Source organism: Callionymus lyra, chromosome 13 (genome assembly GCF_982586985.1).
Source record: "Callionymus lyra chromosome 13, fCalLyr1.hap1.1, whole genome shotgun sequence".
Lineage (NCBI taxonomy): Eukaryota > Metazoa > Chordata > Actinopteri > Syngnathiformes > Callionymidae > Callionymus > Callionymus lyra.
In genome coordinates, this window is record NC_141830.1 from 12,296,296 (window position 1) to 12,317,958 (window position 21,663).

Consider the following 21,663-nt stretch of genomic DNA (forward strand, 5'->3'; position numbering starts at 1 on the left):
ATAAAATTCAGGGCAGGAGCAGAGTGAAGGGATGATGTTATTCTATGTTAATCTTTGTATCAATTTCTTTGATCTATGTTCTTTATATTTGCACTTTGTCATCCCTTGCGCTTTGTTCTTTTATTTGCACTTTGTTCTTGTTCTTGTTTTTATGATGTCTGCTGTGAACTGGAAACACAATTTCCTGAAGGATCTTCAGAGGGATCAATAAAGTCGATCTAATCGAATCTAATCTAATTTAATCTAATCTAATCTAATCTGATCTAATCTAATCCAAACTCATCTAATCTCATCTAATCTTGTGAACTGTGTGTGTCTTTGCTGGTGTATGTGTGTATAGTGTACCAGAGTGTGTGTGCTTGGGTGTCTACACTGGTGTTAGTCTCTGTGTATATACTGGTGTATGTGTGTGTACGTGTGTGTCTATACTAGAGTAGGTGTGTCTCTGTGTGTATGATGGTGTTTTTGTGTGTGTGTCTATGCTGGTGTGTGTCTTTGTCAGTCTATTTGTGTGTCTATGCCAATGTACGTGTGTGTGTGTATTCCAGTGTGTGTGTATTTCAGTGTGTGTGTGTGTGTCTATGCTGCTGAATGTGTTTGTCTTGATGCTCGTATGTGTGTCTGTGTCTATGCCAATGTAGGTTGTGTGTGTGTCTGTATCTAAGCTGGTGTATGCGCGTGTTTGTGTATACATGTGTACCTGTGTTTACTCGTGTGTGTGTGTGTGTCTATGTGGGTTTATGTGTATGTGTCTGATGATGTGCATGTGTGCGCTTGTCTGTGTCAATTGTTCGTGTGTGTATGCACCTCTGTCTCTATGCGTATGTGTCAATGCTTGTGTGTATGTGTGTCAATGTTAATGCGAGTGTATGTGCCAGTGTGTATGTTTTCATCTATGCATGTGTGTTTGAAGTATGTAGGAGCTGAACAAAGTATAACAAAAAGCTTTGATGCAAGAACTCTCTATAAAATAATAATAATCATAATAATAATGTCAGAGCTAACACACAGTAAAAAGAGTTAATCTATTCCATCCTTAGATTACATGGTTCAAATATCATGAGGTCAAAGACTGATCCTTGGAGAACCCCACACACCGACATCTTATCACCGTGTGGTCACGATTGTAAAGCCGTGTAAAGCTGGCAGCTCTGTTTGAGCAGCACCTCAGGAACACAGTTAGACGCTTGTCTCTAAATCACATCCTGGTGAAACGTACGCAGAGACCTCGGCTAAAAATACAAGCCCCGCCCCCTTTCTGTGCCACCCTCATATAGAATCTACATTCCGACCGCCAACGCTTGTACACAAGTCAGAGAAAACAAGTGGATAATTAAACGTTGCAGGTTTAAATTCCAAACATAAAAATATATATGTATATTTTGATTTTTGGTTTATGGTTAAAAACAAGTGATCCAGTTACAAAACTGTAAACAAGAATTTCACATGTCAGCACTTTCTTAAACACCACAACAGTTCAAGTCTAATCTTTAAAAAAAACAGCTTAGTTCCCACATTCCAGTAAGTATTTAGGAGCCTTTTAAAGTAACTTAATAAAACATAAAAAATAAACAAAAAATTGCAAATTAGAAATAATCCTAAATAAGGACATTTTTTATTTAAATAAAATTATGAATTAAGAAAGACAAATCTTTTTTATTTAAATAAAAATTTCAAAAAGTATTATAAATATGATTATTTTATTACAACTATTATTTGCTTTGCATTAAAGAATATATATATATTTTTAATCTATACATACACTTTTTTTTAGCTTTATAGTTTTGTGTAGATTTAGATTTGCATAGACAAAAATACTCCAAAAATAATTAAGAATAACTTCAGTCATGTTTCCGTACTAAAACGTTCAAAACTAATCATATTTTTATGTTACTTTTTTGGACTTTTCTCTCTTTCTCTGACATGTTCTTGATTCTGAATGATGTGACGGCTCTATTGGGACGTGTGTGTCCGTGTGTGTGTGTGTGTGTGTGTGTGTGTGTGTGTGTGTGTGTGTGTGTGTGTGTGTGTGTCAGGTTGTGTTGGCGGTCCTGGGCAGGGTGGGGGCAGCTGGGTGTTGTCATTGATGTCACTGATGGCCTACATTAGCAGCACACTTCAGCTGAAACATAATACAGGAGGGAACAAACAGAGCCGAGATAAAGGGGATAACAAGAGGAGGGTCCGAGATGAAGGATCTGGTTACCGTGGAGACAAAGACCACGGAGGCTGCTTATGCTAGCTAACGTTTACTCAGCCTTACAGAGGAACATGGCCTTCAGCTGTAGATAATAACATCTGACAAAGATGTTCTTCTTCTTCCTGTTAATGTCCCTCTGGTAAACAAGGTGCCGTGTCAGCATATTTGTGGTTCCCCGGGTTGTTTTTATGGGGCCCATCTTCCTCTGGGTCACATCTGGGTCCAATTACGGCCTGTCACTAACATCTGCATGAAGGGAAAAAAAAAAAGTTTGAGTTCCAGTAAGTCTTTCGAGAGCCTGCAGACATGCTTCGGTCTTAACTAGAACTTTACTACACACAGCAGCATTAGAAGCGCTCGAAGGCAAAATGACTCACCGTCTGCAGAAGGTCAGACTTCCAGAGGTCCAACTTTAGTTCAACTTTTTTTTAATGTCTTTATTAGTCACTTTGATTTTGATGGAAATTAAATTGTGCCAATATTTTTACATGTACGTTTTTTTATGTAAGAAAATGTTGATATAATGTAGTTATATTTAGTTTTTATTAATTTATGCGTAAAAACATCTTAATCATATTTAATGTCTTTGAAATGTCTTATATCTTGCACTCTGTTTTATGTGTAGGTTTTTTTCAACAATTAAACATTTATTTATTTTTCAGTTATGTTTTTTTTGTGTAATTTGTTCTATTAAAATGATGCTGTTTGTTAGATTCTTGATTTCTTAAAATACTGTAACCCAGTATCTTGAATAACTTTGCCTGATTATTATTGTTAACATGAACTTTTGCTTGTTTGTACTTTTACCAATACATTATTTTATGTTATTCGCTGTATTTTAGTTGTTTATTTATCAAAACCATATCATGTTTAAACTTTTCTTTTGTGGATCATTTGGATAAACAAACTAAGAAACTAAGTTGATTTTATTTGAACATGTAATTTTGACTTGAATATTACAACACCACATTATCGATCTGATTTCCAATTCTATTTATTTTCAATGCTAAAATTATATATATAAGGAAAGTGACAAGAGGAGGACCATTTTCAAGTAAGAAAATATCACTTTTACTCAATATATAAACTTTTTTTTAAAGGATTTGTCAAAATGTTAACATTGTAAGATGGAAATTAAAAAAATACTTGACGTGACTTTTAGATTCATAAACAGCTTCCTCCACTCGTGTGAACTCTTACAGAGAGAAAAAGCTGAACAAATAAACATATTTTTGCAGAGCTTTAAATGATGATATATACACCCACATCTGGACACTTTGGCTCTTGTGTATACATTCTGTTCAAACAGTAAATAGGAAGTGAAGTCTTTATTTGTTTTCGACAAGTTCTGCCGTCTGAGATCACAGAGGGTATTGCTGTCGTTTTTCAACGGCTCAGTGGAAATGGGTTTGAGGCTTTCTCCTAATTTTGGGCTTACTGGTTACAAAACCCTCTATTTACTTTATGATGTCTGGGGGGGCTGGCGAAGTTAGCCAAAGATTGGAGTGGGGGGGGGGGAGACAAATGGGAGACAAATGAAAGAAAAGGCAGCAGAATGGAGCATTAGGAGGAGACAGGCGGCTCAGAGGGTTGGGGGGGGGTGTTTGCGAGAGCAGCCATTTTTCTTTTGCTACTGTAAATAATAGCCCCTGCTTGAGCTGGACGGCTTTCACGGCTCCTTTTGTGCGCACTGACATCTTGGGTTCCCTAAAGAGACCGGAGCGTTTTCACTGGCATGGGAACGAGGGAGAATTAGCAGGATATGAATATGAGGGGGAAATAAGCCTCCGCAGGTCAAAGGAGAGCTGCCAACATGCACTCCTGGCTCTTTATCCCGCGCTCTCACACACACACACACACACACTCACACACACACATGTACGCACGAGTGTGAACTCCAACACACTGTAGCACCTTAGAGTGCTGAGTAAGTTCGTCTCATCTCAGTCGAAGCTATGATGTTGCTTTGGCGACTTATGCAAGTTTATCAGTGTCAACAGAAATTAAAACGGTGGAATTCGATGTTTAAAATATTGATTTTTCTATTTAAATGTTTTTTAAGCATTTTAATATTATAACGGATTATTCATAGTTTAATTCTCTTGTTTTCTATTTGATGATTTTCAAATGAAACATATTTTTTTATTTGATTTTCTTGATTCTAAATCTTTTTTCTTTTTTTTTTAAATTTAATTATAATAATTAATGATAATTAATTTAAGTATAATAGTGCCCTGAGACAATACCAAAAGAGCACTTTCAGCACATCATGAAATTCTGACATTTTTCGTGATAAAAAGGAGAAAAAACATTACAACAAATCAAAACTAAATATGGAAGTGAATGGGTAGGAAAATGCTCTTGTAGGATTGTCTCTACAGAAAATGTCTGAAAGAAAAAAGGAAAGATTGTGGAGAGCTAGCCGTTAGAGGTAAGTTGTTACAATCACTAGCTGGTTGACAAAAGGATCATCCATAGGACAATAAGGTGTTTTGTCGAGTTTGCCTACCAGGGGCTTTTATTTTGTATTGTTGTTTCCAGTTCCTGCCCTGCTGTCTCTAGCTTGACGGTTTGCGAGGGCTATGCTCCGCGAGAACCACAGCTGCCGATGACGAGGCAATCGGACCACCAGGTATAAAGCCCAGACTCACCTGTTCGTTTCTCATCTTCCCCAGTGGATCGCACGCCTTGCAGCCACCCTCGCCCCTGAACATTTACCCTTCTTTGTCATGTACTGGAACCAGCCTCACTGTTTCGTTGAGCCTTCCTCTGTTATCTCAGGGTCAAGGTTACCTGAAGGCCCAAAAACCAATGTATTTAATTCATGCCTTGTTTTGTCTCTGGGTCAAGGTGAAACGACCTCCAGCACTGCATATGTATTAATGGAAGGCAACACAAGGGATACAACAAATACATTTGTTTTCCGGGACTTTGAGTCACCTCGACCCTGGTTAACACAAGGGTTAATCAGAGACTTAACAATCAAATGCATTACACAGTAGCACTAATGTATACAGCCTACAAATGTATGTCTAAATATCATATATAAATATGTCTATATATGATGTTTAAATCATCTTATTATTTTGTCTAATAATATTTTAAACATCATCATTTTGTCCATTGTTGGAAACAGAAAGACTGACTGATTTGATGTTAATGTAAATAAGGCTGTCATCGAAGGGTTAGACAATAGGTTCGTATCTTATTGCAACTCTCGGTTGTGTTATATATGTTTTGTAATTCCAATTCGTGCACCTACCCCGTGTTTCTTCCTTGACAGGTAAATGAAAATCGGGTCCAACCAAACTGCAATCAGCGTTCCTGCGACTGCTTATTAAGCTCCCTGGTTCCAGTCCGTAGTGTCCGATCATCCTCATTCCTATGCAATTGACCCCCCTATTGACCCTTGGTTTTTCTTGTACTGCTCCCTTTTCCAGTTTCTAGAGAGATGTTGATGCTTTGCATGCTTTAGGTTTCCAACTGTATTATATTATTTTCTGCCGTATGCTTGTGTTGACAGCAACGATATTTTTCTCAATCATACTATTTTCTATTCATGTGATACCTAGTGTTAACCCTAATCCACTATTTTTCAGTTTTTTTTTTAGTCACCATAACAAACGTTGGTCCCGTTATTTCCTGGTTTGCGATGGAAGGACCAGAGCTCCTACGCATTCATTAGAAAGTATGTTTTTAAAGGTTAAAACTAAGCATATAAACAAAATAACATCTGTTAACTGGTGCCAAAGGTGATAGAATGGAAAGAGTACTCGGGCTACAGTCGTGTCCATATGAGGAACGTTTCTTGTTAATCTTTCCTGTGAAGTCACCAAGACTTCCTGCGGAAATCCCTGGATTCACCTGCTAAATGGCGTCACTTCCTGTTTGGTTTTTGTCAGCGAGCTGCTTGATTGGAAGAGGAACTGACGGCAAGTAAACATGATGGATCTTTATCTATGAAGCTTTTAAGAGAGGTTTTATTTTTAAAACTTATCGTTTCCTAACATCACTGAAGAAAAGGATTCAAGTAACAGAGTTTAGATGGTGACTTCACCTCAGCATGACTCAGTTATGACTCGTCTTCTCAATTTGATGCAACAAGGATATGAATCATGGTGGACCATAAGGATGACAAGTTGAATTGGATTCCGGTTCCGGCACACTCAGAATAATGAAGACTGATTAGACCAGGGGTCGGCAATTACATTCCCTAAAATGGGCCACTTGTTTATCGAAAATGGTGCAATGGAAAGTGCTATTACGCCTTGTACTAACGAAAATGCTATTTTATTGTGTTTTATATAATTTTGTCTTACATTTAAACGATAAAGGAACAATGGTGAAGCGATGAGGGATATTACTATGGAGCCTCACAGAGTTATACTACGAGAATCGCGGACCAATACTACAGTGACCAACAGGTTTACCAACTATTTTGACAGATTTCTAAACGCCGTCTACCACATAAAACCCTGGTGTCGAGGTCAGTAAGAACAGGAGTAATACACTAGGCTTATAAGGCGCACTGTCGATTTATGAGAAAATTAAAGGATTTTAAGTGTGCCTTATATTCAGAAATATATGGTAAATAAAGTTGTGTGCTTAATCTGATATTTTGGCTGTAAGTCAGTACCTATCTGAAGTGGGTCTACAAGATTTAACTTTTTTTTCTAACTACTGGAAGGGCTTTGCTGTAATGGGATTAGGTTGAAGGTGTTTCAATGGAGAACGTTTGGTGTTTTTATAGTCGACTGAGACAGAAAGATATCGGAGATTATATATTTTAAACAATAATGTTTAAAAAAAAACAATTTCCTGTCCAGGGTGTCCCCTGCCTCTCGCCCTATGATACTCGGATAGGCTCCAGTCTCCCCGCGACCCCGGTAAGGGATAAAGCGGTTGAAAATGAATGAATGAATGAATGAATGAATTTCCCGATAGAGATATCCTTAGGGATTAATAAAGTTTTATCTTTCTATATTTTGCTTGTGTAACTAGTTACACGACGGTAAGAAGCCATATAAATATACGTTTTCTCGCTTTACAACTGACTATTACTTACTTACTTCCTCGACTCAGCCGTCCTCCAAGCGCCTCACGTGATAAGAACAACTGCACGTTATCAGCTCCCGGCCGATCTTTGTTTCGTCTCGGTTTAAAAAGGAGTGGTGTTGTGTTTCAAAGGCCCCGCGTTTCTGTCTCTCCCAGGTTAAGATAATGGCATCCAGCCGCTGACCCACTTCAGTCGCAGCGCTACAGTACGTGTCACGTGTAGACGCTGGGGATTGACGTGTACGTGAAGTCGGTGTCAACATGTGAGCAGAAGAGCAGGAGTTCTTATCGACCCCTGAGAGCCTTTCGCTCCAGGAGGCAGGAACTTCAACCGCTGGCACTCAAACACGGGACTTTCCTTCAGCGTTAGGAAGCAGAACAATAACCCAGGCACACAATGACCACCGAACGCTTTCAGGTCAAACTTTTGGGCTCTTATCCAAGTCTTCTGTGTTTTCTTGACACTCATGAAGGTTTTGCGTTCTGACAGTTGCTGCCCTGCTATGAAAGCCAGTGCAAATGTTAGCTGTTAGCATTTAGCTAATAGCTAATAATAAAGATTTTTAATTTAAAAAAATAATATTTGCATATACTTTATATAATACAATATATTATTAAAAGTATAATATGTTTTGAATATAATTATAGATATGCTTATGATCACGTTTATGACCATTTTTATTATTATTATTATTATCATTACCTTCTTAAATTGCAGTGGGTGCCACAAGAAAATGTTCTGAACTCATTTTCTTTTAATATTACTATTTCTGTCGCGTTCGAAAGGACAAATTAATTGTGATTTGTAATACGATAAAGACACAACATCTTCAGGGGATGTAGCTCAGTGGTAGAGCGCATGCTTTGCATGTATGAGGCCCCGGGTTCAATCCCCGGCATCTCCAGATTATTTTTTTTTTATTATTATTATTTCTTTAAATAAAAGATTACACAAGAAAATTGGGTTTATTTATAGAATGAACGGCCTTAAAGAGGTTCAATTTTTTTCATTAATAAAAATAATATAATTTTAATAATGTAATCTGCTCTAAATGTCTAAAGATTAGTGGAAATAGTGGTAAATAGCGATTAAATCTTATATTATCATTAACAGAATCTAAAAACGATCTTCTTTTGGGTAAAAAAAAAGAAAGAATAAGTTCTGTTTTAAGCTAGTAGAGCATTGCTATTTTACATTTTTGCGTGTGAGTCACTTACAGTTGAATCATTTAATTGTATAAAAAGTGTAAAACTGTTTAAAATAATCAGAAATTGAAAATACCAGTTAGTTTATTTTCCCTCATTTACTGTTGGATTACAAGGTAATGCACAAATCAAGGTTTCATAAATACAGATATAGAAAATGTTATATTTATTCATAAATATGAAATAATAAAATGATTAGCCTTAGAATAAGCCATATTTGGGACTCTTATCCAAGTATTTTCTTGACACTAATGAATGTTTTGCGCTCTGTAAATTGTTACTATTATTATTATCATAACACCTGAAGATGTTCCAGTGGGTGCCATAAGAAAATGTTCAGAATGTATCCTGTTATTCTTCTTGTCACCTCCAACAGGACAAACTGGTTGAGGTTGTGATCGGTACTACAAGATTCACAAGGTAGTGTCAGGGGATGTAGCTCAGTGGTAGAGCGCATGCTTTGCATGTATGAGGCCCCGGGTTCAATCCCCGGCATCTCCATAATTTTTTTTTTTTTTAATATAGATTACGAATAAGGAAACTTTTTTTATCTGTAGAATGAACAAAGTTAAAGAAGTTCAATTTTTGTATTATTAATAAAATAAATACATAAGAAAGGAAAGCGTTTAATATGTATGTATATATTCTCCTTAAAGAAATGTCTGGAAATAATGGTAATAAATAACAAAATTTAAAGATTAAATTATGACTCCATGATATCTAAAAACGATTTTTTTTGGGGTGAAAATGAAGAAATAATGAGTTTATTTTAAGCTTGTAAAGCGTTGCTATTTTCAATTTTTGAGTAAGGTAAGGTAAAACTTTATTGAATTGTTTTTTTCCAATAGCCACAGAAAATACAGCAATTTTTAATAAAAAATAAATCAAAATAAAATAAGAACAAGAACAAAGAGAAAGAACAAGATGATACAATCTAAGTCTAAGGATAAAGAACATAAAAAAAACATAAAAACTTTAAACAACAATTTTATTGCATACAAAGTGTAAAACTGTTTAAATGAATTACAAGTTTGAAAATACACGTTTGTTTATTCTCCCCATTTAAACTGTTATTTCACTGTAAAAAAAAAATAAGGAAAAAAAGATAGTGATGCTCTACATATATAGAAAATTATATATTAATTCATTTATATAAAATAGCCAACGATTAGCCTTAGAATAAACAGTATTCTTATCAATTATTGATTTTCAAATGTATTAAAGTGAATTGAAGGTTTCCTTTACTAACACTGTAGAGCATTTACAGTATCTTTTCAACTGTATAATTCACAGAGCGCCAAGATAAACCATTGAGAATGTAATCTCTCTCTTTCTTCGCTCTCACGACTCCTTCTCTCGCTCATATTCTGGTGTCATTTCTGCCATCCTGTCTGCAGTGCTGGCGGTCCTCCAGCTCTCACGAGAGGCGAGGGGGGCCATTTGGTAAGACGTCGAGAGACGAGTCCAGCAGCAGTAATTGGTCAGGAAGTCGCCTGCTTGGATATGCAAGCTTGTCTCTCCGGTCTTTCCACCCACTGGGCAGTCGCTCTCCCCCTCCATCTGGTCTTCTCTGACTCTCAGTGTTCCTGTCTCTGCTCTGACCCTTCAGAAGTGTGGAACCGCAGTCTGGGTCAACGACACCTTTAGACATGGACTTTAACCTTTGAACGGATATTCTCAAGTGGAGGAGAAGCCATGGGAATACTTCCACTGAGGTAGGTGTCCATGACAACACATCTCAGTCAGTGCCGAGCGAGACTTCACTGAACTCCGTCAGACCTCCAATTACTCTGCGCTAACTTTCAATTTGGTCGGGCTGTAATGGCACCTTTTGCCAGCTGGTTTAATTAGACATCATGGGAACACTGCTGGGGTGAGAGATGTGTGTTGAAGTTTGGGTGTTTGAGTGTGTGATGATTTTTTTCCATCTAAATTGCTGGTTGTTAAAAAAGGGGCGCAACAGGGATCAATCCTTGGATCAGAATAATTGATCCTAAACACACTATATGATACTAGGACTGTTCCAACTGAATCGAACTTCTGTCCTTTTGTGACGCCGACCAAAAATGCTTCAGTGTCTAGTTCTAGTTGATATTACATCCAAAAATCCTTAATTTTTCCAAAGTACAATACCTATCTGTGATTAAAACTTGATACTTGTGGATTTTTCTGGTTTTATTAGTGTGCAAAGCGCAAGAAATAAAGTTGGGGTGGAAAAATGTTTAATGTCATCTTCTTTCTGTAAACATTGATATTTTATAAGAACATAATTATTTTCTCTGGGTCATTTATTTATAATTTCAAGGAAAACATCCTGACGGGCAAGAAAATGTCACCATAGCAAAATTTCTCAATTATTATTAAGTATTTATTTTTATGTTGCTTTACAACTCTATAAACCAATGGGAGTTGGGTTTGCTTTAACGCTTTACTGATACACTAATAGGTTCTTTCTGAGTTCCTTTTTTTTCCTCTGGCATCAATGAAACTGTCTATGTTCTATATTTTGACATAAAGAGCTACAGCTACATGCTAACTATTTGTAGCCGCCAACTTGACGATGGTGTCAATCACATCACAGTCACAAGCACTTTTTTAATCCAACTGGACACAAATGTATTAAAAACCTCAAAAACAACGTCAAGTTCCAGCAACTCAAAAGGTGTGAATTAATTTTTCAATTACAATTCAGCTGATTTAGTAGTACCATTTTGAATTGTTAAAAGGTTTGGACGGTTTAATCAATCACTCGTATGGCTTCTCACCGCTGCCGCCTCATCTAGAACAAGAAAAAAACTAAACAAAACTTGACTTTATAAAGCACAGGCTTCATAATCAAGTCACAAAATCAGAGATTTACTCTGCTTTTGCAACGAACCAAAACAACTCATTAAGAGATGGATATAAAGCTGTGTTTTTAATGGTAATTAGCTCCTTGGGGGAGGTATGTGCTGTCTCAGTGCTATTAGAGTACATAAAAATAAATGTTTTGTTTTTCTTGAGTCATACTCACGTACACATTTTTCATTTTATAGTCACTTAATAGTGAAAGTAGGTAAGATTAAATTAGAGTTTGATATCATCAGCAAGATGATTATTTAATTCAGCATGTTTCCTTCCTTTTTTTTACTCAAAGATCTCTTGAGTAAATGTCCTGAGGAAGCTGCAGCTTTACTTCAAACTATTTTTGGTGCTCTGATTCGGTCACTTTGAGAGCGTGTTCCCCTTGGTGGTGTGTCCCCGTTTCTGCTAAGTCCTAACTGGAGCACCTAGTTTACAGGAAAGGCTGATGGAAGTGGGACATGTTTATTGTGGTTCTGGCCGGGGCGTCTGACCTCCTTTTGTTTCAGGTCTAAAATGTCATCACGGAAAAGATCTGAGAAAGAGAAACTATTAAACTATGGTCTGTTTAAGAACACGACATCTGTGTTAGGGGTTACTACAACAAGTGACTTGAGCTCCATCTTCACGTCTTCATTCAGGTGACCTGGTAGAGCTTGTTCTCGAAAGTTACATCATAAATCTTAATAAAGTACCCAGGGGACTTATCTCAGTGGTAGAGCACATGCTTAGCATTTATGTGTCTCTGAGTTCAATCCCTAGCATCTCCATTATTCTGTTGAGATATTTTGTTAGAACATTGTTTGATTAATAAATCGTTTAAAAGGTCATTATTTATTTACAACACAATGAACAAAATTGACAACATTAATTATAATACCAAAAAAAGATAAGAATATTAATGCAAATAAATTATTAGTAGGATGGAATTTTTTTTAGAGTTGATTGAGCCTCTAGGAATGTAATACAATACCATTAGTCATAGTCATACTTCCTGTTAAGGACAGTTGGGTAAATATGCGGCGTAAAGATTAGCCACTCGTTGGATTGAGTTCAACACTATTATTAAAAACTATTTCAATACTATATCTTAAATAAATTACAAACAATAAAAGTGATCATAAGTCCTTCTTCAGGTTGATCTTATTATTTAAACATAATGTAACAGCACAACACATGTTTCCTGTCAATGGGATAAAGTCTTTGTGTCGGTGCTCTGCTGGACTCCTTTTCCTGGCCCGAGAAACCTCGTCCTGCATTTTAATCTCGGGCCAAACACAGCTTCCTAGGAATATCCGCCCCACGTTCTCTCATGTGCGCCCAAAAAAAAAAAAATTAATAATAATCACACACACTCATGCGTAAATCCTCACATGCTGTTCTCCTAACATACCGACGTTACAACCACTCTTAACAACCAGAGTAGAATTAAATTATAAACGTCCCCGTCGGTGCCTACTATCTCGACCTGTTAATTCCCACCCACTGCAGACAGAAACTGACATTATCTCCCATCGTAAATGTGTTTCCTGACTCTGGCCCTGGTGCCACTCTGTCATTAGCTGAGCCTCTTGTTGTTGTTGACGTAGGCGCTCTGGTTATTTCTGTTTTACTCGCCGTTGTTTAGTCTGCTGTGGAACACAGAAGCCTTGCTGGATTCCTGCTGAAAATTGTCAATTGTCTGAGTTTTTAAACCGGCATACTCATTTCCAACTGGACGCAGTGCCTGGAATTAAAGTGATAGTTCATTACAATTTCACTCATTTTCTTCTCAACCTAATGTTGACTGAGGGTTGGGAGAATTTTTTAAAAGTAATCTGTGACTCCTTCGTCCAAAAATACAAGCTTCAAACCATCCAAAAACCCCCATACTGCTGGTCTGTGATGCCCATCATATTCGGTCAAGAGATGCAGAAAACAATTCAAGTATATAGTTGAAGCTAGAGTTAAGAGGCTAAAAGTCTGGAATATTTCCTGGGTGTGTAGCATGTTAGCATTTTAGCTTCTGCTTAAAACAAGCTTAAAAAATAGACTTATCAATTGCTTTTCTGAAAAAAAAGTTACGTTGAGCCTTCCACACAAGATGGGAGAACAGTATGAAGGTATTTGGATGTTTGCCTATGGTTCCAAAAGGACATTATTCTGAAAATAATCCCAACCCTTAGTCGACATGAGTAGGAAATGAGTGAAATTGGGATTTTCATATCACACAACGGTAAGAGATCCCAGGGGTTCCTTCATAAAACATACTGACCCAATAATCCCTCAAGAGGATACCATGGTGGGGGAAGAATATTATACCAAAGTCTTAAGGCTGACTATTTAAGCTTGGGATTGTTTTTCAAGGGTCCGTTGCCCTCTGATGTGTCTGGTGTTGATGGTTGACGCCACAAAGAAGGCAACTTCTGACATATTCTTTTATCGATCGGGAGCAAGTTAAGTTCTTAGTACAAAGATACACAAACTACATCTGGGAAGTTGGAATCGGCAATGAAGATGCCTTCAAGAACAACCGTCACTCCGACTAAACTAGTTGGATGATATAGAGAGGTTGTTTAGGACTAGCTTTTTTTTGCATTATCCAAATGAGTTTCTGTCGCTGGAGCAGATGGTTTCCCGGGTAGTTCTCATCAGGTATTTGGGAGAGGGAACAAGAAGGCCAATCATTCAAAGGCCTAAGTCGTGCCCACTTCACCAGAGTTTTCCACCATCAACAGTTCGTTTGTCTGATACATGTCAGCGCCGACTGCTCTCAACGGGAGGGGGAACGGCATATGAATGCCCGACACTGACCCTCCACCCACCAGCTTCTGTCATTCGTCACTCCGATCTCTGCATCAGTTCCTCTGCACATTAATCCTTAAGTCGCCGCAGAGAAGCCTGACGTTGAATCTAGTGAAAGCTGGGTAAACAAAGAGTTTTCCTCTTGCCTTAGGACGTGGAAAGAAGGGAATACAAACAACTCCTTTTCTGATTGCACACTCGCTCTTGAGCATTTCCAAGAGGTCGCTCTCTTTTAAGTTTACAATGCTGTAGGAAAACAAATGGCTGTGTGTGAACGCTGCTAAAAGCTGAATGGAGTGAGTGTATGAACTCTGTGCACCGCGTTGGTGTTTGCTTTTCCGCGGTGTTATGAGGAATGAAGCACTTTATTGACAATAAGCATTTTCTTCACGTCCTTGCTTTCCCTCTCTCACCAACGCTTCACTTAAATGCCTCGCTGTTGTCATAGCGACCACGATGGCCCCTACTCTTACGAAATCTCATACCATCTAAATTACATCTGTGAGTTTGTATAGAGGGGTCGGGGGTGGTTTTCTGTGAACTTGAAGTGTTTTTGACTTCTGCTATGAATGCTGTACTTCAAATGGATGTATGTTTTATGGTTTTTGAAGTGAAATGAGTTGTGGGCTGGTGTTTGCGATAAGGCAAGATGAAACCACGCTAGAATTTATAATCCATGCGTTTGTGTCTTCTCGTCTGGAATATTGTAATAGTTTATTTTCATGTCTAAACAAGAAGGAGCTGTCTCGCCTTCAGTTAATACTAATCTCTGCGGCAAGAATTCTGACCCGCTCTAGTAGAAGAACTCACATTTCCCCAATCCTTAAAACTCTAAAATTCTGGTTACTTTCAGATCTATTCATGGTCAGGCTCCTCCTTACACCAGTGATCTGATCCAGCCTTACACTCCAGCTCGGGCTCTGAGGTCTGTGGGTCAGAACCTGCTGATGGTTCCGAGCTTCCTGACATTTTTAACTGTGTATTGCTTTTGATTGTTCAAGTGCATTGTGACCCCGGGCTAACAGGAGCTTTACGAACAACTGTTACTTACTTGCTTACTTACTTACTTTCTTATTTACTAGAAAAATGTATTGCTTTTTTGTATATGTTCCAGGTTGAAGTTTCCGAAGGTGCCTTGTTCCTCTCCGCAATCATTTTCTAAACTTACAATTAAACAAGCTATAAATTAAATATCAGAACTTCTATCAATATTGTCAATTGTCGGTCTGCTTCAGATGCAAATGAGTGAGGAAATGTTGTAAAGTGTATTCTCCTAAAGTAGTGTTAAATGATACAAAAATACCATCAACATTCTCAGGAATGGTATTAGTGTCCACATTATTACGAAAACTTTATAATCTGTTTTTCAAATTGTTATTGATTTTGAACTTATTGTACGTTTTTCAAACTCTTGGGGCCACGTAAAATTGTTTGGAGGCCCAGCTTTAGCCCCCGTCCTTGAGGTTGACGAGGGCCTTAGCAATACACAGATCTTACAATAAAGTTCAATATAAAAATAACTGAAATATTCAGCTCAAAATCCGATACAATATATTCAGCTCATGGTAAGATTCAATATACAGTATTTCAATACAGTTTTACTAAACGATTTAAAGTGAAAACTGAATGTTAGTGACATATTGTGATCTTTCCAATCGGTTTTGGTTGAACTAATACAACTGAAAGTAATTATATGTTATATATAAACATTAGCTTAACCCTTGTGTTATCTCTTGGTCGAGGTGACCAAGAGGCCCGAAAACGAATGTATTTGTCTTATCCCTTGTGTTTCTTCTGGGTCGAGGTTAACGACCTCTATCACTGCAAATGTATTTATGAAATCCAGAGAGGTTGTGGTTCCGGGTCACCTTTACCCTGAAGGCTTAAAAGCAGCTGGAGATGTATCCTCTCGTCCTCGGTCACCATGACATTCTTCCGCTTCCGGTGAGCCTTTGATCGGCTGCTTGAACGTAAGCTCCTGCAATAATTGCCAAAAACAGTCGTTTTAACGACTACTTGTCCGGATTTTATGCTCATATCACTTAAGATATGTATCAAGCATCTATGATCTATGATCTTGATGCTCTTTTCAACATCAGAGAGTCGATGGAGGACTTCACTCGCGACAGTTACCAACGTCCGGTGAACGTGTTTCCGGCTCCGCTTCTCATCGACTCGGACTCTGTGGAATATCGTTTGATCTCTCGGGTACCGGGCGATTTCCACAAGCGATCGAGTCGGGCTGGAGTACAGGTCAGGATGAGACGCGCAGTCGCGATCGCTCGGAACAACTCTGACGTCATCGAACGTCATCGATGTTTGATCGACATTCCTCTCGCTGAAGAGAATGATGACACATCAGCGCTGCCGTCTGTCCAGACCTCAACGAAAGGTGGTAAGATTTTTTCATTTCCTCTCTTTAATTCGGCTTTTACTACGGAGTTGAACTTCAGTGACAGCTGGTACCCACGTGACCGCTGTTCGCTTCAAAAGATCCCGCTCTGCGCGCCTGTCAGTGACGAGGCGTCGTCAGTGACGTCATCGGTGCTGAATGTGGGACTTCTTAATGTTCGCTCCATTACTAATAAATCCTTTATTCTTAATGATCTTTTCACAAGAGTTAATTTGGATTTATTATGTCTTTCTGAGACTTGGCAGAGAGAGGAAGAGTTTATTCATCTGAACGAACTCTGTCCAGTAGGGAGCGCTGTTCTGGGGAAGCCTCGCCTCTCTGGTCGTGGGGGAGGTCTTGCTACTGTTTTTAGGGAGAGTTGTTCTTGCAAAGTGATTCAGACACAGGAATTCACTTCTTTTGAATCTCAGATGATCTTGGTTGGTTCTACAAGACCTTTCTATTGTGTGTCAATCTACCGCCCGCCTGGTCCTGCGGCGATGTTCTTGAAAGACTTTAGTGACTTCTTATCTTCCATTATTCAAATGGAATCTGTTCTTATTCTTGGAGACTTTAATCTTCATGTTGATGACGTCACATCTTGTTCTGCTAAAGAACTTTTAACTTTAACTGAAGCCTTTAATTTTGAGCAACATGTTTCTGAACCCACTCATCAAAAAGGCCACATTTTAGGCTTAGTTTTTACTCTTGGACTGGACATTTCTAATGTATCTGTACATGATGTCCATCTGAGTGATCATTCTCTTGTCTTGTTTAACCTGGATTTCATCCCTGAACCTAAGCCTTTGAAAGTTAGGTCTCAGAGGCGTGTCATCTCAGCCGATACTGCAGACAGTTTTTCTGCTATGTTTGACGCTCTTTCCTTTGATGACTGCAAAGACGTGGACAGTTTGATTCACTGTTTCACTGGTCATTGTGTTGAAATACTGGATCAAGTGGCACCTGTTAAAACGAACTTGAAAATTCAGAAAAAGCGTTGCCCTTGGACAAATGAAGATCTCCTGAGTCTGAAGAGACTTTGTCGAAAGACTGAGCGTCTCTGGAAGTCTACTAAACTTGAGGTGCACAGACTTCACCTCAGGGATCTGTTGACTTCTTACAATGAGATGGTAGAAACTGCTAGATCTGATTACATCAGAAAACTGGTAGCAGCAAATAGGAAAAACCCCAAAGTTTTGTTTGACACGATTAATTCTCTTGTGTCTCCTGCTCCTCAAATCACGCCTGTCTTCTGTGAAGCTGACAGCAATGCATTGTTGAGATTTTTCATTGACAAAATTAAATTGATCAAAGAGAAAATCTCTCCCCCTTTGTTTGGAACCCCTACTGTCTCTGAGCCCATCTCCTCCTCTTGGTCCTCCTTCACTGCTGTATCTTTGGGTGATATTTCAGCACTAGTGAACAAGATGAAACCATCCTCTTGCTCAGATGACGTCCTTCCTTGTAGGCTTTTTATCAAAGTATTTGATGTAATTGGCCCCTGGGTTACCAATATGGTGAACCTCTCCCTTTCCACAGGGGTTTTTCCCAATGCATTTAAACATGTCATTGTGGAGCCTCTGCTCAAAAAACCAGGCTTAGACCCAACTGACCTCAGTAATTTCAGGCCTATTTCTAAGCTCCCTTTCTTGTCCAAGATCTTGGAGAAGGTGGTGTCTGAGCAGCTGTCTTTGTTCCTGGATCAGAGCGACATCCATGAGAAGTTTCAGTCTGGCTTCCGTAAACATCACTCTACAGAGATAGCTTTATTGAAAGTGTCCAGTGACATCATGATGTCGGCTGACTCGGATAAATTCACTGTTCTGGTGCTCTTGGATCTGTCCTCAGCCTTTGACACAGTTGATCACAAGATCCTGCTGAGAAGACTAAGGGATGAAGTGGGACTGTCTGGGTCTGTATTAGAATGGTTCTCATCTTACCTTTCTGGGCGCAGTTTTAGTGTATCTGCCAATCAAATGAGGTCTGAATCGGCAGATCTGTTGTGTGGAGTCCCTCAAGGTTCTGTTCTGGGTCCTTTATTGTTTTTGCTGTACTTGATTCCCCTCGGTAAAATCATTCAGAGATTTCCAGATGTTTCTTATCACATTTTTGCTGATGACATCCAGCTCTACTGCTCTTTTGACCCAACTGAGCCCCAGAGGCTGAACAGCTTAGTCAATTGTTTGCTAGAAATCAAACAATGGCTGAGTGAAAACACTTTACAGCTAAATGTGGACAAAACTGAAACTCTGGTGATTGCTCCTGATGATAAGATTCCAGGGTTGAGTCAGTACTTGGGTGACTTAGGTCAGTCTGTCAAACTGAGCCTGAGAAACCTGGGTGTTGTATCTCTTGTTCGACACTGCAGAAAACTGACCAGAAACTGTTTCCTTCGACTGAGAAAAATCTCTAAACTTAGGAAAATATTGTCGGAACATGATCTGGAGCTTGTAATCCATGCGTTTGTTTCTTCTCGTCTGGACTATTGTAACAGTTTGTTTTCATGTCTTAACAAGAAGGAGCTGTCTCGTCTGCAGTTGATTCAGAACTCTGCAGCGAGAATTCTGACCCGCTCAAGTAGGAGAACTCACATTTCTCCGATCCTTAAAACTCTTCACTGGCTTCCAGTTTCTTTCAGGATCAACTTTAAAATTCTGGTTCTTACTTTCAGAGCTATTCATGGTCAGGCTCCTCCTTATATCACTGATCTGATCCAGCCTTACACCCCAGCTCGGGCTCTGAGGTCTGTGGATCAGCATCTACTTATGGTTCCACGCACACGGCTCAGGACCAGAGGAGAGAAATCTTTTCAGGCTGTTGCTCCTAAGCTTTGGAACGATCTTCCTCTCTCTTTGCGCTTGATGGATCTACTGACTCCTTTAAGAAACACCTTAAGACGTTTCTATTTGTTCAGGCTTTTCCTTGAATTTCTCGAACTCCTGTGTTGTTCTCAGTATTATCTTGATCTTTAAAGTATGTACTTTTTGAGTATTGTTCTGATTGTCTAAGCGCTTTGTGACCCTGGTCTCAAAAAGCGCTATATAAATAAATATTACTTACTTACTTACTTACTTACATGACTTCCGACATCTAGCGGCCAGAAGTTTAATTTTAACATTAAAATGAAGAAATGCTGTGAATACTGGCATGCTCATTCTAAATTTAAAAAAAGAAATGAAGTAATTTCATTTCATACAGACTTTATTTAAATATATCATAAAATAACAAAAGAAAAAATATATATCAATACAGTGCTGTTGAATATCGAGACAGTAAACTGAAAAAATATAGATATATACCAGTATATATCCTAAAGGGTGAGTATGTTCTTGCAGCATATTTGGTCAATAGTGGGACTTGGCGAGACTTGGCTCCGCCACGCCAGCGGCGAGGTAATTGGGGGCATCAGATAAGCTCAACCACTGCTACTATTCTGGCACCAGCAGGTCATGCCTGAGTGCTGCAAGACGTTTTGGTCCATTCTCAGTATTTACTGAGCTGGAGATGCTCGTTATGGACCGGAGTGTTGCAGGAGGGGTGGGCACTGTTGGGATGTGGAATGGAGGTTTAGGGGCTTCGTGGGTCAACGGCTCCTCAGACCATTAGAGATAGGGGTCGTGCTTCTTAGGATGGGCGTGTAGACGAGGGGTCTCTATTATTGTATTGGAAACAAGGCGGTGTGAGGAGGACCACATGCTGCTGGGACCAGTCCCTGTCTTTGAAGAGGGACGACAAATAGTTCACATTTTGGCTTTGTGCTGAGACTAAAGGGTCTATTGTCTCATGTGTGTCGTCCTGATGGGGCGCAAGGTTGACATGAACCAATGCTGAAATTGTGCACGTCACTTAAGAGTGATTTAAAAACAGCAGAATCAGAATTCCCAAAAGTACAGGTCAGGAGAAGTGACATGCTTAACACTTGAACACTCAATAATCGCAGTCAACACTCAATTGATAACTATTACTAGAAACTAGAAACTCAAAGATTAGAGGGAAGTACTGGCAAGAATCTAAAAATACGATATGAAAACGATATATCAACAATACAATGCGATGCGGTGAGAACAAGGATATATTTGTAGTTTTGTTCAAGTACTTGATTCTAGTGATGCAGTATTTACAGCCTGCATTTCTCTTGATGAAGATGTAACTTTTTTTCATTTTTAAAAACCAAAATATGTCCAAACGTCATCTTTAAATGTTGCTGGAGTTCGACTGTATCCTCTTGTCCTCAGTCATCGCCAGGATATTGCAGATTTCTTTTTAAAACAAAATGTATTGGAACATATAGACCATCAAAGAACTATGATTAGAAAAAAACAATAATTTAAATCAAATAAAGAAATTGAAAATAGCTAGTTGCGATATTTAAGTGTATCAATATTTTTCTTACATCCCTAAGAAGTACTGTAATTTTTTTGTGTAAAAAGTAAAAACATAAGCGACAAAACAGTAGTAATTCACTTATATCACAATTAACCTTAAAACGTTTTCTAAACAACAACTTCAATAAAACCTCAATAAAAACCTCAATAGAAGTCGTAACATGAATGTAAATCTTTCTGTTTGGCATCAGTCATGTCATGTGTCATGTCTCGTAGCAGCGCTAATATAGGGTTAGGTCAAGCGTGATTAAATTTCAGCTGAGTTAGTGTTTTTAGAGCTTCAAGTTCCTGCTGTTTTTAAATGTGCTGCGTCTCATGTTGAACAAATAAACTTGAAATAAAAATGTGTTAAAATGATTGGGGCTGCATGGCTGCGTAGCTTATCTACCAGTATTCATTTGAACAGACTTTGTATGTTCTCCCAGTTCTTGTAAGTAAGTAAGTAAGTGATTTATATTTATAGTGCTTTTCTAGACCAGGGTCACAAAGCGCTTAAACAAAAAAAATAAAATACAAAAAAAATGTACTTAAAAGATCAAGATAACACAGAGAACAACACAGGAGTCCCAGAAAATCAGGGAAAAGCCTGAACAAATAAGTTTCCTCCCTCAATGATGTGAATTGAGGACTGGTGTGCTGTCCAGGGTGTCCGTTTAGCACAATGTAACTCACCTTTGTAAAGAAACAAATCCTCATTTTACAATCGGATGTTCTGTTTTTGTATATATACTTCATTCTTTTCTTTTAAACAACAATAATTCACTTTTAAACCTCTCATATTAGAGTTTCCACCATGTTTT

General features: G+C 38.4%; 1 protein-coding gene and 2 non-coding genes across 3 annotated transcripts in view; all 3 read left to right on the forward strand.

The window, feature by feature from the left end:
• Positions 1–8,088: 8,088 nt before the first annotated feature.
• trnaa-ugc (transfer RNA alanine (anticodon UGC)) lies at positions 8,089–8,160 on the forward strand. The gene has a single exon. It is a non-coding gene; the product is annotated as a tRNA-Ala (tRNA).
• A 730-nt stretch (positions 8,161–8,890) lies between these two features.
• On the forward strand, positions 8,891–8,962 carry trnaa-ugc (transfer RNA alanine (anticodon UGC)). The gene has a single exon. It is a non-coding gene; the product is annotated as a tRNA-Ala (tRNA).
• A 1,060-nt stretch (positions 8,963–10,022) lies between these two features.
• Positions 10,023–21,663, forward strand: part of LOC148067397 (pleckstrin homology domain-containing family G member 1) — a 45,596-nt gene continuing 33,955 nt past the window's right edge. The window contains exon 1 of the mRNA XM_087805560.1: positions 10,023–10,176. The gene's annotated coding sequence lies outside the window, so the exon portion shown is untranslated. The remainder of the gene's footprint in view (positions 10,177–21,663) is intronic.